The following is a 17,111-nucleotide window of genomic DNA, read 5'->3' on the forward strand; positions in this document are numbered from 1 at the left end:
CACAGACCTGGAGGCTTTGCACTGTGGAGAGCCATTATTTTACAAAGGCAGTATTTTCAGTGCTAACTGCAGAGTTGTTACAAGTCATATATTTTTAAAGTTGTTTTTTTCCTTTAAGTGCGTCCTTTTTTATGGTGAGAAACCAGTTATAAAGTCATTCGTTCCCAAAGAATTGTGCTGTGAATTGAGAGGCTAGCCTGAGCCAAGGGGGTTCGTCTCAGTCGTAAGTAGCACAGAAACTCTGATCACTTTCCACTGCGCATGTCTTCAGCCAGCCCCACGGGGCGCTGGATCTTCCAGCTCCCCAAAGCCTGAATATACGACCGCCACAGGATCCAGGGAAAAGAGCTAAAAGCTCCTTTAATACCAGTGTTACAAGTCTTTATAACATTTTCCATAATAAACTGTGCAAAGTAAAATTACAAACTAAGACTTTACAGCCAGAATAAACTTAGTTTGTGGAGGTAAAAAGGAAATCCTCAGTTTGTTTTTCTGAGATACACAGACACACATACATATAAGTGCATGTATATGTATATGTTCATATACATGTAAATATGTATATTTGTGTGTGTATGTAGTATACATACACATGTATATTCAGAGTAGAACAGTAAATTGGAGGGGGAAAATCACTATGTTTAGTAAAAGTAAATTAGAAAAAACAGAGAAAATATCCATAAGACTAAAACCTGAATTGGTCTGCAGCTCAAGTACACTGTTATATGACTCATTCTCGAAAGTGCTAGAATATTCAATTTGCACACAATTTTCATACATATGCCAGTTTTATTAAGTAAGATAGATTAGCTAGCAAAAATTTGAATGGTTATTAGCCAAGTATATCATATTATGTATCAATCAATTTGTGTAATAAAATAAAAAGAAAATAGGCATGTTTATGTTCTACCGGGAAGAGGCTTGTTTTTCTTCCCAATTAAATGCATACAATACTTGTCAATTTTCATTCTTACTTGTTAAAAACTAACCTTGAATTAACAGACAGTGACTTGCTAAAAACTCTTTTTCCCTCAAGCATACAATTTTGCTTTTTTCATTTTTCTTGTGATTCACTTTCAATTAGAAAAAAAGTAACTTTAGAAAGAACCTTAAAAGGTTGCAAGAAATGATAAAGAGTCTGTCTTAATATTTATTATTATGAATAACATTTTAAGAAGAAAAACTACTTACTTTTCTGTCTGCCAAGCTTACTTTCGGGGAGCTGTTAAGATCTTAGTAACTTAGTAACGTTCCAATTTTAATGCATTAAGAAAAAAGATAAAAATGAAATGAAAACTAAAGTAATACAGAGTAGTTTCTGTTTAGAAGATGTTAAAGATGCCTGGGGTTGTGCTGGATTTCCAATGCAAATTAGAGTATTAGCCTTGTTTTCTTTCATTTAAATAACATATTTAACCTTCATTCACATGCATTTTAGACAATTCAGAAAACACAAACAGTTAAAAGGAAGGAAACAAAAACAACTTTTAAGTCCAATATCCAGCGATAAGCACTATTAATATTATGTGTTAATAATAATAAAAATATAATTTTAATAATATTAAGCACTTTCTATATATATATATATTTAAAATCACTGATGTACAAACCCTCATAATCTCCATTTTGCAAATGAGGAAGTTAAGGCACAGAGATGTTTAGTAACTTGCTCTGGGTAAAAGGTCACACATTTATATGTGGAGAAGCTGATCTGAAATTGGGCCTCTGAACTATGCCAGAGACTGTGATTGTAACCACAACTGTACAACACAAGGCTTTCCTCTGTGTGTTTGAGACAAAAGGAGACTAACGTACATACCGTTTTATAATCTGTTTTTTTATCAATATAACATACTATGAACCTCTTCTCACATCATTAAGTAATTCCCCATCAGAGCACTTGAAGGAGAAGGGGTTTGACCAGTAAGACATCTTGTAGTCTGGCTGTTCCTAGCGTGATTCAAGAAGCCTAAACAAAGAATGCTCTCTATTATCTGACATGTATTCAAATCAAGAAAACATCATCCACTTTAGGCAAACAGAAATTACCATAGCAGAACTGATCAATGATCTGAACAGTCCAATATCCTATTTCTGAAAATGTCCAATGCTGGCTATTTTAATAGAAAACATAAAATCCCCCATAAAGTACCTAATTGTGTGATACACGGTAGTAAGATGGAAATTTCTCCTCTGCCCAGTTTCTCATCTTCTCCCACCTAAAAGCTTTAGAGGGAATAGTCCTTGAAATTTTATCCTACTGAACTAGTAATGTGCGAAGATGCTATTTTAAAATACACATACACTCACATATGCACTACAAATGTGAAGAAATGAGAGTTATTTCTGGGTAGCTTAGAAAGTCATGAGTTATTATAGCTACTTCTTTAAATACATAATACATAGACTACACATGCATAATTAATCCATTACAATTGTAAAAAAATGTTAGGTAATATACAGCATCAGTGAAAGCAACAGCTAAATAGCATTCGATAAAATAATCCTTTCCTCTACTAACAGTGAATTGTAAACTACACTCTTTAGGAAAGGTAACCAAAGGGCAATTACTGAATGGCAAAATTAATTGGGTGTGTTTCTCCACAGTTCAAATCAGAAAACCAATGCAATGGTATGTTTTATTTTGTTTTGTATACACTGAAAGTCCTGTGAACCACTGATAACTATGCTATATTTGGGATTTCTTGTGGTTTAAAAAATTACACTAAGTATATTGGCATGGTAGTCAGGCAGACAGAAACATTTTAAAGAGGGCTTAAAAAAATTATTCTCTGAAATATTACATTTCCAGAATGAAAAAGGACATGAGAGACTGGTATCTTCTACTTCCTATCTCTTGGAACATTTGCTCTTGGAGTCCTGAGCTGCCATTCAGAGACAGAGAAACAGATAGACATAAAAATGTATAGATATAGATACATAGACATATAACACAAGACCCAAGAGCTTTGTGAGTTTGAACTGTTAAAACAAACAAACAAACAAACAAAACAGGCCCCAAATGGAGACACTTGTGCTAAGCCCATGACCCGAACCAAGGCTTTAATAGCACTCCTGCTGACTCCATCCCCACCCTCTTCCCGAATCTCTCACCCGCTGTCTTGCTGCCATCCCCCAAACACGAAGGATGTTAGAAGCAGTCTGTGCCCAAGGATGTGAATAAAAGTAACCCAGTCCAGCGGCGATGGGGACCACTGCTCCATAACTCTAGGGCTTTGCCCTGACCCCGTCAGCTACCAGTTAATCACCCCCCTCCACAGCTGCACACATCCTTAACTCCGTAAGAACGCAAACTGCACTTTATGAACTTTGTATTCCAAATGCCTGGTGTGGTCCCTGGGAAAGAGGAGATGTTCCAAACATCCTTATTGGAACAGTTTCTGACACACAGTAGGCCCTCAGTAAATGCTGGTTGGTGCAGTATTTGAATGGATGAATGAATGAATGAATGAATATATTTAACCACTGATTGAGTTTCTCTATTTAATGTTATATACACACCTCAGTCTGAAACATACATATTTTAAAATCTATTTCGTAGGAGGTATCATGATACAACATTGTAGCTTTTATGTTTGTCAGCTGAGGACATTCGCACTGGTTACGTTATCTCCTCCTGTTCACGAAGACTGTGAAGTGCAATGCTTTCCAGGACCTGCTCCCCAAACTACAGAAACATGTTCTACAAGTACAAATGTTATACTTTGTCATTAACTCAGTGGTGGACAGAAGTGAAATCAGAAAGGTTCAACAAGATAGGCTGTGAATTTTCCAAGCTTTTTATGAACTCTGAAATCAAAGTTAAGCATTTTATATCCAAGTACCTCTCTTGACCACAGTTCTTAATTAAAATGCCCAATGGGTAATACAGTGGTAAGTACTATACCTCAAAGGCAAAACAAAAGTGATGTTTCTTTTATAGTAATGATTATATAAGCTCTGGGAGCCAAAAAGTCTACGTCAACTTATATAAGAATTCTCTGTCCTCGATAGTCACTGGTCAGCAGTGCAATTATAGGTGGCATTATTCTTAAGTTTTGTAAGTGTGCACTATTTCAATATGATCAAATAAATATAGAGATTTAACTACATACAAGGCTGCATTTTTAAAAAATTTCAATTGTAATTCTATTTTAAAATCTAATTAACATGCCAAAGCAGTCTTTTGAAAGACACACTACACACAATCTGAATCAGTTTTTAGAAGTGCTATGTACCAAACCCAATGGCCATAGTTCTCAGTAGTACAGGCTGAAAAAGACAAAGGGGTCAGTCAAACCATGGTTCTCTTTTGAAGTTTCAGGATAATCAGCAGTCAGTTAGGTTTAAAGGGAGAATTCAGATTTTCTTTAAAGATAGCATGGTAAAAATATTAATTAATGAAGTCCTATTCTAAAATTTCTCCTATAAATTATGCCCTTCTGATCAAGATCAGACTAAAATTGGACTGCTAACAGAGGAGATCACACAGTAAGAGGCAATCCCAAAATGTTTTTATTTTCTTCAAGGTTATTCAGTTCAGTCTCCTGTTCCTCACTAGCCTTGTCCTAAGAGAATTCACACTGCTATGAACATTTTTATTTTGCAAAGTGATTTGAATACCAAATGGTATATCAGAGTAAGTGCTAAATTTTTCATTTGAAACACAAGCTTATTGGGAAAACATTTTTTATTTCTAAAATTCAACTTAACAATTACTGGGTGACATTTGTATTGGTACTGTCACATTCGCCTAAGAAAGTTTTTAAAAAGACAGTTTTATGTACAAGTGTTTTGTGACTCATTTTTTAAAACAAGAAGCCACTAACCTACATGGGGAAAACTGTTAAGAATATGTTTTAAGTAATGTATTATTTTATAAATTCTTCCCATTGGTCCTGATTGCATCATCAAGCAGCAAGTGAAAAACTGGGGCTGGGAACCCAGCAGTCCCAACTCTGGGGAGCCAGCCTCGCTCAGCCTCTTCTAGGTGCAGCTATTCCTATCAAATGGGTTCTCTTCCTCAGACCACTGTCCAAGGCAGGGCCGACTGACACCCCTTTTCTCTGGAGATGAAATAAGTCTCAACACAGCCGGTTCAGTGCCACCTGCCCTGCCACTTAGCACCTCAGTACAAGTCCTGGTAAAAGAACACACAATTTCAAAGATCTTTTCTTTGGAGCAAGCAGTAGGCTGGTTAAAACATGCATAACTCTCTACATTTCATGCAAGGGAGCCATCCCGTCTCCGAAGAGCCTTTGTTTTGTGTTCACACTGTCCCTGAGGTAGCACACCTAAGGTTTGAAAGGGTAATTGCACCAAGCACTTATGCAGCTGCAAGTTATTAGCGGATGTAGTGGAAAGAACAGGGGAGAAAGTCAAGTCAATCATTTATCTGACAGATATTTATGAGGCCTGCTGCGCAGCCTGTTTCCCCATGCCGTGGGGGTGCTGGATTTGTAGACAGAGTGCCATGGATGAGGTGGATACTAATTTCTGCAAGGCATTTAGTGAGCCCTTTGTAATGTTCTTGTGGACAGACTAAGAAAGGTAGGCTGCCCACCAGGGAGATTGATAGGGATGGCTGATAAATGTTTGGTGTCACCTGGAAGGAGATCTGTAATGTCAGCCCTGGGGGCTCAGTGTTCAGCTCTTTTTTATTCAGCATTTCTTATCGATGCCTTAAATGAAGACACAAAGAGTCTCTTGATCAGCTTAGTGTAAAGCTCTTGGGCTCTGGGTTTGAAACTGCTTTGACACTTCCAAGCCCAAGATTTAAATTCTGCAAGCTTCTGTTTTCTCACATGTCAAAAGAGAATAACAGTACTGACGTTATAGAATTACTCCAAGAATGAAAGGAGATATAAATGTTAGCACTAAGCGCATGCCTAGAACTCCAAGAAATATTCTAAGGAACAAACCTGCACAGGATATAGACAGGAAGGCTAACTGATGTGGGTTTATAGCAAGACCAATATTTTAAATGATCCTGGCATTTTAGGATAAGAGATGAACAAACAACATTTAAAGGAAATAACAAGGTTGTTTAGTTGTTTGTAAGTTTCGTGAGGGCTGGTCCACTTCTATCTTGCTTATTAGTCTACTCCCAGCATCTATTATAAAGCTGGGTAAACAATAGGTTTCAAAAAATAGTCACTGAATGAATGAATGTTAAGACCTACATTAAGGTGCAAAAGTCATTTCTTTCTTTCAGTTATATTGAGATATAACAGACATATAGCACTGTGTAAGTTTAAAGTATGCATCATAATTACTTGATTAACATATATTGTGAAATGACTACTGCAGTGTGTTTAATTAACATCCCTAATCTCATATAGGTACATAAAAAAGAAAAAAGTGTTTTCCTTATGATGAGAACTTTTAGGGTTTATTCCCTTAGCAACTTTGAAATATACCATATAACAGTGCTAACTATGGTCATCATGCTGTATATCACATCTCTAGTACTTATTTGTCTTTTAACTGGAAGTTTGTGTCTTTTGACCACCTTCCTCCAATTCCCGCATCCATCACCTCTGGTAACCATAAATATGATCTCTTTTTCTGTGCATTTTTTGCCTTTTAGGTTCCACATATAAGTGAGCTCATAGAGTATTTGTATTTCTCTGTCTGACTTATTTTACTTAGCATAATGCCCTCCAGGCCCATCTATCTTGTTGCCAATGACAAGGTTTCCTTCTTTTTTAAGGCTGAATAGTATTCCACTGTGTGTGTGTATACCAGATTTTCTTTATTCATCTGTCAATGAATACTTAGGTTGCTTCCATGTCTTGTCTATTGTAAATAATGCTGCAATAAATACTGGGGTGCAGCTACTTCTTTGACATAGTGATTTAATTTCCTTCAGATATATACCCATAGCAAAAGTCATTTCTATAAACTACTTGGGTTACACACATGAGAAGACATAGTCCTTCTTTAAGTGGCTCATGGTCTGCTGGGCAGAGATAGGCACAAGAACAATCGCCATGTGGTCAATGCTAAGATAGAGAGGTGAGGCGTACGGGGACTCCAGGAGCACCCCGAGAAGCACTGAACTGAGTTCTGGGGAACAAGGAGCCGCAGGGTAGACGGAGCGGAACCTCTGAGCTGCAGGAGGTAGTCAGATGAAGAGGGCAGAGAGGGAAGAAAGGTTTCAGGCAGCAGCAGCTGCACAGGTTTCAGAGGTGAGAAAGAGCTCCAGGTGTTTGGGAAAGAGAAGTGAATTCTCTGCAGCTATAGCTGAGAATTTAAAATGGAAAGTGGTTTTAGGTGAGGTTGGAGAAGCAATAAGTCATGAAGAGCCTCATACACTAAGCAGCTAAGGAGTTTGCAAAATATTCTCTAGACAAAGGAGAGCCCCTGAAGTCTTTTCCTCAAGATCATGATTGATTTTTGTTTCAGAAATCTTACCCTAGCCACAGTGAAGACATGGATTGCACATAACGACCAGTCAGGAGGCTGCTGTGGTAAAACAGACAGGGAATGATGGAGTCCTCAGCAAAGGCAGTTCACGGGGCCACTGAATCGTGAGTCAGGGGAGAGATCTGGGCTGGGAACACCCTTCTGTGAATCACCCAGTTACGGGCAGTGACAAAAAGACATATAAACACCGGGCAGTAAGCACGTGTAATGTACCCAAAGATGATGGGTGCTACCTTGGCAAACAGCTGCGGCCGGCCTTTAAGCGGGGGACTCACGAAGGAGCCTGAGGTGAAGCCGTATAACCAGAAACAAGGAGAAGGAAATTTTAGGACCTCAAAATGGGAAAGAGCCTAAAGGAATCAACAGGATCAGAAGTTGCAGGGGGACTAACTGATATATTCAGGATTTGGTCCTCAGGAGATCATCAATAACCCCACGCAGGCACTTTTCAGTAGAATTTAGGCCGAAGGAGAAATCAAACTGTGGTGCTTTCTGGAGTGAATTAAAAGTGGAGAAACACGACCAGTGAGGAAAGACATATTTTTTATCAGAAGCTTGACAAAAAATCATTTTGTCAAGAGATTTTTCAACGACGGCAAGAGCTGGATGGGAATCTTCATCCAGGCAGGGGACCAGGCTGGCGTTAGTCTCATGTATTTCATGGAGAAACAGTTGAAGGAGAGGCAGCTGCAGGACATTTGGAGTGTTTCAGGTTTTGAGAGATTGAGACAAATGTCTCCAGGAGACAGCGCTGGGGAAATGATAGCTGATACACAAAAGTGAACCTAGTTCAACGTAGAAAAAGCTGCAGAATTAGTGCTAGCCAACAACACAACGCTGACTCTGTACCAGCATGTGGACTTGGTTTTGAAGTGTTCTGGCAGAACCTCGCTACATGTTTGTCCAGGAGGCACGGGAGGCACTGTAGCTGTCAGTAAAAAGTTGGATTTGAGACGTGTCCCTTTGAACTCCCAAAATTAATCTTGCAAAGTTTGAAATTATAAACTTTTCCACCATATCTAACCTATTTAAAGAGATATGTTTCTGATATGAAAAGAGCTTTCTTTCTGACTCTGAAATAATTTTAATATTATGCAATATTAAGTCACTGATTATGTTTCACTAATGTTGGCTGAAATAGGTGAAAAAGTCTTTTGGAAATTCTTACAAAGGTCAAATGTCTAATTCTTCTATATATCTATATTCTTTTCTCAATATCGAACTAATACCTGAAGGTGAGCATGTCTGTATATTTGAGGATTACAGTTCTCTTTTTGGGATGGAGAAGCTTAATCTCACAGATAATTATTTACATACTAATTAATAAGTGTTAGAAACCCTTTTATTCAAACTCAAGTGCCTGGCATCAGAACTAAATTAACCCAAGAACAAGATTTTATTCTGAGTGTGTACTCACTCATTTTTCATTCTCTTTCTTGCCTACACACATGCAACACACACACGTACACACACACAGACTCTTAATAAGATAAGGTAAAAGCAATGGAAGTACAGGAATGGAAAATGGGTTTGAATCACAACTATCTTTGCTAACGCCCCTTATTCAAATCTGATAATAACATTTTTATTAACCAATAAAATTTTATCTGTAAAGTAATAATAAATGGTTCTTAAGTGAGTAGGCATCTATGGCAGGCACAGAGGCACAGAATAAATCCTTAAAAACTTCTCTAATAAGACATTAAGTGCTTGATTTAGGACAAGGGGAATTTGGCCAAATGTGGATAATAACTACATTGACTGTTAATATTTAACTTTGCTGTGTTTGCAAACACATCGGCAGTTAGGGCTCCCTCCATAGTAGAAAAGCTTATTCAAGGCCACATACAGGAAGCTGGCATATCCAGCTACTGCTGCTTCCAACATCAAATTGTTACAGCGTCAGAACTCATGTATGAGCAATTACTTCCTTAATATTCTTAAGGACAGTGTCCCTTAGTTCTCTATAAACTAGGTCTACTGTGACAGAAGCTAAAATGATTGCTTAGGGACCACCAGACCATATCCAAGTGGCTTCTTCGCAGCTTGAACACGCTTCAGGCCTGTACCAAGTGGCAAATAAGATAGTCGTAAGTGGAAGAGAGTTCAATTATTTGAACAATTCCATGTGTATGTCCCATGGGTTTCTATTAGATTTGAAAGTTGCTTCTATTGTGAATTTATGCTCCAAGTAGCTAACCATGCAGAATGTTCTAAAATAGGCAGCAACTGTGCTCCAAACGGTCACACATTTCTCAATGTAATGGCTGCCGCTCTGCTCAGTACAGCAAAAATACAAAATTTAGATTTCTTATGCTTTTTGAGTACAAAACTAAAAGTTATTCAACTCACTGTTTATAAACTACTTTGCTACATTAACATTTTTACTAAGCAGAGGCCTGTTATGCTTCATTCAACTTTTAGTAAATATGGGATCCTACCAAAGAGACTTCTTTCTACTAAGCAGTGATGTTTATAGAATGACACGTTATGGAGGTAGCCAAACATCTTGAAACAGATTCATTGAGGATAATATAAAGTGTTTTTGAGGATTATGTAAAGTTTTTATAGTTGATTTTGCCCACAATAAAAAACGCCCTGGTATATAACTAATTACATAAAGTTATTAATATGTCTATATGTTCATATGTACATACATTTATACATATTTTCTGTTAAGTTCAGAATCAAAATGTATTTATACATCTCTACAACCAACACAGAAATATGAGTATAAGAGATAGAAAGAGAAATAAATAAATACATGTACAGTGACTAGCAGGGAAATTTGAAAATTCATTTATGTATTCTTAACGATAATTTTTTTTCACCATAACATTTTAGCTTTATCATAATAATAGTCCCCTTGCATGGTGCTAGTAAAAACATCTAGAGAGAAGATACAAATACATGTAACCACTCCTTGTGGAGGTAAAGAGCAGAGCCAACAGCAAGAATTTGTAAGCTTTGGAATCCATAAGCATTACCAGGTAGAAAGAGCCAAAATGAAAGACACTCAGGAGAACAAGCCAATGTAAATAAAAACTCCGTGGTATAAGTATATGCAGGCTGAAGCATGACATTGTGTATTTTTTTAAACACCAGAGAATCAAAATTTTAGAATTGAAAAGGGTTATATAGATCCTCCCTAGGCCAGGAGTGGCGACTTCAAATGTCCCAGGGGCTGGCCAGATAACATGACACAAGGGTGAAAGTTCAAATGCAGTGATGGGGTCTGTAGCCAAATGGGAGTGCATGCTTCTCTGAAACAAACAAACAAAACACTGTTCTGGATCAGAATCAGCAAGTGGATCATCTGATTTCAAACCCTGATCAAGTCCAACAACATCGTTTTATAGGGAGATGGACAGAGGCCTCAAGTGGTGACTGACTTCCCCAAGACCACATAACTAGCTAGTGGCAGAGCTAGACATGACTTCAATCATCCAACAAATATATGAGGAATTACTCTGCACCACGCACCACTACATTAGATGAAAAGAATGCAGTGATCAACACAATGCAATGATCAAGGCAAAAATGGTTTCTGGTCTACTAGGGCTATAGTTTAGAGGGGGAGACAGACAATTAAACGAGCACTTTCAAAACTAAGAAAATATGTGCTAGAATGAGGAAGTTGAACCCACTGTGGGGACACACTGGAAGAGCACCCAACCCAGAGGTGTCCTCAGGCATCTGTCTGTGAATAGCATCTGTGAGAGGAGAAGGCACCAGATTGAAACTGCAGAGTAAGAGCAAGAAGCAGAGCTCATGGGGAAAAGTGGCCTGCAAGAGTTTTATCAGTTCTTTCAGGATAGAGTTAGCACATTCTTTTTCACACATTATATTAAGACTCTATGAGTTTATCCATTTCTAATGAAGTTCTTTCTCTGGTAGCTTTAAAATTGCATGGTCCTGTAGGAATCTACAGAGTACTATCTATGGGCAAAGCACCATGTTACATGTGGGGAACACAGAACAAGCCTGGCTAGTGCCTTCCTTCAAGGAGTGACAGTCTAATGGAGAATGAAGCATCTACCCAGTGTTTATACTAGAAAATAGTATGCTGGTCTCATGAAATAGTGATAGCATAACTGAAACTGCCAGGATGAGTAATACAGATAATGAATGCAATTGGATCTGACACATTATTTTGTGAACAGTAACTGGAACGCGCTTTTAAGAAACTCAGCGTTAACTTTTCTATGAGTTATCTTTCCTACAAAGAAGTTAACATAGTGTTTTTAAAAGGCTTTCTTCTATATGATGGTAGTGTCATCATACTTGTCTCCCTGCTGTGATGTCATATATTAAGTATTAGCATATTTGCAGTCACTAAAAGTAGTTGCAAGATCTTTGATTGCCATATATAAAATATTTTCAGCATTTGAATGTAACTGAGAAAATTTTTATTAATTAATGTGTTATTTTAATGCTTGGAATTCAAACAAATTAAACTAAGATCGACAGAGGCAATTTCTTCACTATTAGAAGATATAATTTATTCTTGTAAAGGAAAAAAATCTTTCAAAAACCCCCAGAAGATGTTTCCTGTTTCAGATATGCTTATATAGTGCTGTTCATATTTTAGGATACACCTCATTTTTGTCTAAAATAATTAAACAGCAATAAAGAAGACTCATCAGAATTTGTTTTGGTCAATTTTGCACAAATACCCCAATTCTTAACATTATCGTCATCTATTATTGTGTCTCACTGTTCTCTTAGTTTACCTAAAATATCTCATTTATTCCCCACAGCTCTACAAGGTAGATGCTATTTTTTTCCTATTTTATAGAATTCAACACAAAAACATAACATAATTTGCCCAAATGCACACAGCTAATAAGTGAGAGTCAGAATTCAACCCAGGAGTGTGACCCCAGAGCACACTCTCTAGTTCTCTATTAAATAACAGTATCCAATAACTGTATTTGGAGGGAGTAAGACTGACTTCTCGGTAATAATGCCCTTTGTGAGCACTGAAGGTATTAGGTATTAGTTAAAATCTATCAAGCATTACAAGAAATCTATTCTACATAACTGAAATTTCTAAGTAAGATGAAAAGAAATTGCAAGTTTTGTACTTTTACCTGCTCCTTCCCAAGTTCAGTACTAGTGACTGTTAGGAGGTAACTGACCACTAAAAAATGCACACTTCCTGAATACTGTTTCCTCTCCCATGGCCTCACACCAAAAAAGGGGAGGGGGTGTTCTTGCCTGCTGGTAAAGATAGCCTAACCATGCAACAGGAAAAATAATGCAAGTCTAAAATGTAAAATGACTTAATATACAAATGTTACCAGTAACGTTAGAAGTGGTTTCTTAGATATGGCACCAAAAGCACAAGTGAAAAAAGAAAAGTATATATGTATAAAATGAACTTCATCAGAATTAAGCACTATTGTGTGTCAAGGAACATGATCAAGAAAGTGAAAAGACAACTCACAGAATAGGGAAAAATATTTGAAAACCATACATCTGGAAAGGGACCTGCAACCAGAATATATACTTTGAAAGCATTCTGGCAACTCTTCAATGTATTAAACACAGAATTACCATATGACCTAGCAATTCTACTCCTAGGTATATATCCAAGAGAAATGAAAACATATGTCCTGCACAAACTTGTATGTGAATGTTTAGAGCTGCATTATTCATAATAGCCAGGAAGTAGAAACAATCCTAATATCCTTAAACTGATGAATAGATAAATAAGCCACTCACAAATGATTACGTACTATATACTTCTATTTGTATAAATGTCCAGAATAGACAAATCTATAGAGGCAGAAAAGAGATTAGTAGTTGCCTAGGGCCAGGAGGTTGAGGAGCAGGACAGCGAGTGACTCTAATGGGTAGAGTTTTTGTGGGGGAGTAATGAAAATGTTCTATTAGATTGTGGTAACAGCTGCAGAGCTCTGTGAACATACTAAAACCCACTGAGCTGTACATTTTAAATGGGCAAATTTTATGGTATGGGAATTATATCTCAGAAAAGCTTTTTAAAAAATAATAAGCTGGTTTCCTCAAAAGTTGATTCTGTAAAAAATTTTCTATGTTGGCAAATTCATTTTTTAGCAAGATTTATGTGATTATAACCCATCTTGAGATCTTTGTTATTTTTCCATGAAAAGTTAACTTATTTCTAAAGGTCATACACAACTACACTAACATCCCCTGGGAAGTTAAAGTGTTGTCCTGGGTAAAAGATGTCCTTATTTTCTCAGGCATGAATTTACTCTGAAAAACCTGTAGTCTAAGCTCACCTGCAATGCTGAGCAAGGCATATATAATTTGAGAAGCTCCATTCCCGGAGGAAAGTAAGGTTTAGATTCAGCTCAACTAGGTCATAAGAGAGACGGAACAGACACTCATTTCAATCAGTATGACCCTCAAACAGTAAAATCAAAGTAACAATAATCTGGGCTTGCAAAAATTAGCATATTGTACTTGTATATTTTCCTGGGCAGAGGGACCATGGCTTTCATTGGATTTTAAAAGTTTCCTTTCTTTTTCTTCCTTCCTGTCTTTTTTTACTTCATTATGCTAAGAACCACTGGTCTGAGAGAACATAAAAATATTTTTTTTTCTTGCAGGGGACTTCTCTTCTTTGTCCTTACCAGGGCACATTTCATTTTGCCAGGGGGACAAACATCCTAAAGAATTTGAAATAACATAGGTGTTGCAAATTTGGATGTACTTAGCTTTACTTTTACTGCAACACTGATTGCTTAAGGTTACTTAAGAAATACAAATAATGATGCATCCAATTACTTCTAAATTATCCACAAAAAATAATCTAGCAGCTTTAACTATTGAGCCTGCAACCTTTTAAAAACTGGGATGTGGTTCTCCATATCAAGGCTTCAGAAAGACCAAGATAATAAATTTTATTATAAAAAAATGGATGTCATTCAGGGAGAGTTCATAAAACCACAGAAATGATTGGCTCTAGTAATGGTACAATTCAATGTGAACCTCAGAGAAGAGAAAAAATAAATCACTTATAACTTAGTCATTGCTTCCATATGCACAGTCATTTTCCTGTAACTGATATGAATGTCTCTAGGAAAAATGTAAGATGTCAGAAGTATTTCTGACTGACTTACACTCAACTAGCAATAAATTTTAACATCATGCATTAGTCATTTGGAAAATACTGCACTGAGTTCGGCAGATCTCCCAAACATTGACACATCTCATTATCAAAAAATCATTACCCATATATCAAGAAAAAGTCTTTACATATTGGTACACTGTGATGCTGGTAGTGTCATATATAAGTTTTCCAGTACTGTTATTTGAAAGCTTGTGTTTTATTATTGGTAACAAATATTGTCAGTTGTTCCCCTTGAAGTGACAGGCTCACCTTGTTTATTTTTGAGAAATGTCTGCAAAATACCCAAGTATGAACAAGTACAGCTTGCCAATCATTCTTTCAAGTAAACAGGATGTCCCACGAAAACAGTGGCTAATTTAGCTGGCAACTCAATCCACATGAGCTTTTCCTCAAGGCAACCTTTATGCTTTTGATATGTAACAGAAGTGCTTTATGCATGCCTTCCATTTCATCACATAGAATATTAAAAAGACCATACTCAAGGGTTACAATTTTATATAATTCATACTTTTTTCTACTTCATCAAGGACACGCTTAAGTCCATCTGCCGCCTCCTCCTAATGTGAGTGTATGGCAATGAAGAATACAATCGGTTTGGTGGTACTGCTTTGATAAGTGATAAGACTTCAGAAATTTTACTGCACCATCAATGCAAATATCAACACAATGAAAAGAACACAGAATGCCTTAATATTATTATGGAAATAGTTTTGCCCTCAGGCTCCCTGCCAGTGACTCAAGGATCTCAGGAGTCCACAGATCACACTTTAAGAATCAGGATTTAATGATAGATTGGACTATAAAATTGGGACTAAAGGTCAGCTGGTTGGCTTCTTGAGTTAACAGATATAAACACTTAAGCTTAGAAACTCTAAGTGACTGATTCAAGTCCACACCATTCCTGTGCAATTTCCACTGCATTCTGCCTAAAAGAATGTACTTTAAATTTTGAGGTTCTGAGTCTGAATATGTTTCTTAAACAATTATGACTATTAAAAGATGTTCGACAGACCCCTCCTTGCTCTTTAAGGGTCCAAATTTTACTTTAGCCTTTTTTCTTTTGGTTTATTCAGGGACTGGTTAAGGAAAAGCTTTTCATGAACATTATATAGAGTATCCAGAAGCAAAGGGTTTTATCATGTGATTATAAATAGTGCATCATTTTGACCTAGAATATATCTTAGGGCCAATTTTGTATTACAACGTTATTGAAACGCATTGGTGCTTTAGTGCCTGAAACTATGTTTATAATAATTTTTCAGCAAAGTGTTTGTTGTGTTTCTATATTCTAGGTGCAAATTGCTATCCATCAATTTGATTATAGACTGAAAACATTCTCAACATTTCACAGGTTAGGGAAAAAAGGAGACATGTTAGACACAGCTGTAGTCACTATAAAAGTAGTTTTATTAGAGAGATGCTATTTGAGTACCCAAATTAAATGAAAAGGTATTAAATGTTTTATAATCCAGGAATCCATCCAGTTTAGTAAGCTGAGTGAGACATCTACTAAACCCTACCTGATTTAGTTAAAAGTCGAGATCACCAAGAGAAGCTCCGAATGCTAAATATCTATACTCTACTTAAGGGACACACATTAGGACCTAAGATCGCCTCTTTGGGTGCATTTCAACATCTACTCTTGCTCTTGAAACTGTTCTGACCTCCATGATGTGGGTGGTACAGCAACGCCCGCATTGCTGCAGTGGAAGAGCAGCATGAACGCCTCCTGTATTCCTGTCAAACAGGGACTCCTAAGTCACGAGCAGAAAATGTGTACTGGTCTTCCTTTATTGCTCATACAGAAGGGCCAAAGCCTTATGTTGGCTTATGTCAAACTGCAGTTTTGAGACTTTGTGGTTGAATATTAAAAACTGCTTCTCTTTCCCTTGTGATACTAACATAAGATGCCACGTTTGAAGTATGTATACCACAAGTCCCCTTACTTTTTTTTCACATAATTTGTTGAAAAGTATATAGAGATTTCTAAGAACTGTGATAAAACTCTGTTTTGATACATGTCTAAAAATTTTAGTGTATTAAAATCTAATATAGAAACTAGGATAAAAATTGGATTCACTGAGTTTGGTCTAAAAAGTTTTTGAAGAATAGTGATAAAAGTGTTTGGTATTGAAACCTGTATAAAGTAATGCATAGCATATGCAATTTCTACTTTGACTCAACTCTATGTAAAGGAAAGGGGTGGAAATAATTTGCATTTAAATTTAAAAAGTTGATGAATTGGCATTTACTAGTGAGAAGTGATTTGCTTTCTTTTTATAGATAATCAAATATTGATGGCAACATATGCAAGAAATTTTGGAATACTATGATTTTAATACCAATGTGAGATGAATTCAAATTAATTTTCAAAGATATTCTTACTTACCAGTTTCAAATTGGTTTTGATTAAAATGGGGTTTTGACCATGTCAGTATATATGACTCTAATTTATAAACTATTACTCAATGTTTAATATTAAGAGTGATGTAGTAAAAAAATTAATAAGATGAGTCATATAATGAATGCTCAAAAATGATGGCTTTAGAAAGTAGATAAA

General features: G+C 36.5%; 1 protein-coding gene across 1 annotated transcript in view; it reads right to left on the minus strand.

Moving 5' to 3' along the window:
* Nucleotides 1-17,111, minus strand: part of HS3ST5 (heparan sulfate-glucosamine 3-sulfotransferase 5) — a 219,024-nt gene that overhangs the window by 173,414 nt on the left and 28,499 nt on the right. The window lies entirely within an intron of this gene.

The sequence above is a fragment of the Miniopterus schreibersii genome (assembly GCF_964146895.1).
Source record: "Miniopterus schreibersii genome assembly, chromosome: 6".
Classification (NCBI taxonomy): Eukaryota; Metazoa; Chordata; class Mammalia; order Chiroptera; family Miniopteridae; genus Miniopterus; species Miniopterus schreibersii.